Source organism: Arvicola amphibius, chromosome 3, assembly GCF_903992535.2.
Source record: "Arvicola amphibius chromosome 3, mArvAmp1.2, whole genome shotgun sequence".
NCBI lineage: Eukaryota > Metazoa > Chordata > Mammalia > Rodentia > Cricetidae > Arvicola > Arvicola amphibius.
Window position 1 is genome coordinate 177,656,712 of NC_052049.1, and position 1,628 is coordinate 177,658,339.

Consider the following 1,628-nt stretch of genomic DNA (forward strand, 5'->3'; position numbering starts at 1 on the left):
GTGCATAGAAGCAGAAAATAGAACAAGAAAACTTTGAAGGGAGACACGTGTTTCAAAAGATGAAAGTGAGATTCGTTCAGAAGGTCCTTTCATGTGCTCTGGCTCCACACAGTCACAGAGGGGAAAACTGAGGGTGGTGGAAAGAGGTGGGGGTTCTGTCTCTGAAAACCAGACATGGGGTCTAAAAGGCTACGAAATGCAATCCCCAGATTTCAGCGCTCCCCTGACAGCAGCCATGGCAGACCATTTAAACTTCTGTGCTTAGCATAGAAACAGGATGTGTGCACCACAGAGTGAGCCATTCAGTAATAAGCCAATGGAGAGGAGAGGAAAAGACAGTGAAACACAGAGACAGAAAAAGATAGATAGCTATACCACCTTCAGGCGTGCTTGCTTTTAACTGGATAAAGTCCTGCAGCTGGCTGAAAAGAATTAGCAGAGAAAACTACCCAATGTTGAGGGAGCTAGAGACCTCCCCCTCTCGGTTGAATCCTTACAGCCAAAGGTAGCTTGTTCTGTAGACAAAGAGTTCAAAGGAACAAAGTACCCCCCGTGTGTGTATGTGTGTGTGTGTGTGTGTGTGTGTGTGTGTGTGTTTGCACGTGAACACATGTATATGTGCATCCTCTAGTATAATTCCCCAGGTGGTGACCACCTTGATTTTGAGACATGGTCTCTCACTGGGACCTGGAACTCCCCAAGGAGGCTATTCAGAGTGGCCAGCATGCCTCAAAATTCTTTGTTCATGCCTCTTCAATGCTGAGATTCAAACACATGACACCACACTTGGCCTTTTATGTGGTTTCTGGAACTAAAACTCAGTTCCTCATGTTTATGCAGCAAGGACTTGGCTGGCTGGGTCATCTCTGGAATTTGTGCAAAGTCTGAGTCTGGAGCTACGTGGTTCAGCTTCCAGAGGGTACGTGTCATGATGTCAAGTCCGAGTCTGCCTTCTTTTGGCGGGCCACACACTCTTTCCTTTCCTTCTGTGCTAGCCCGAATCTTCCAGAGTATAGCTAGTCTACATAGATGAAAATAGGGCTAAAATCTTTTCCTTACTGTATGGTTATTTCTTGATAAAGATATTTCTGGTCCTGTCTCCTGATGTAGATTCTATTTTAGTGTTTGCATTTTAATTCTTGTAAAGACAGGATAATATGTAATATGTAAATATATCCCATTGTTTGTCAGTTTTTACCTAAGCATATTTCGTTTAATTTTTAATATTTATTTCTACATATTGTCCATAAATGTATTATTCTACTCCACCTTGTATTTTAAGTAATTTGCTTAAATTTCTTTAAAAAAAAAAAAGAATAAGATGGGCTTCTGGGGGCTGGAGAGATGGCTCTGCTGTTTTTGCAGAGGATCTGGGTTCTGTCCTCAGAACCCACACCACATCTCACAACCATCAGTAATTCAAGTTCTATCTTTTTCCTCCATAGGCACTGAACATACATGGTGCACAGACGTGCACACACACACACACACACACGAAATAAAAATAAGTAATCCACCAATAAATAAATACATCTTTAGAAAGTAAAATAAAATCATTTGAAGAAATAGATGAGTTATTGTAATTCACATATGAGGCTCTCTCCAAGGCTGTGGGAAGAGTCGACTGT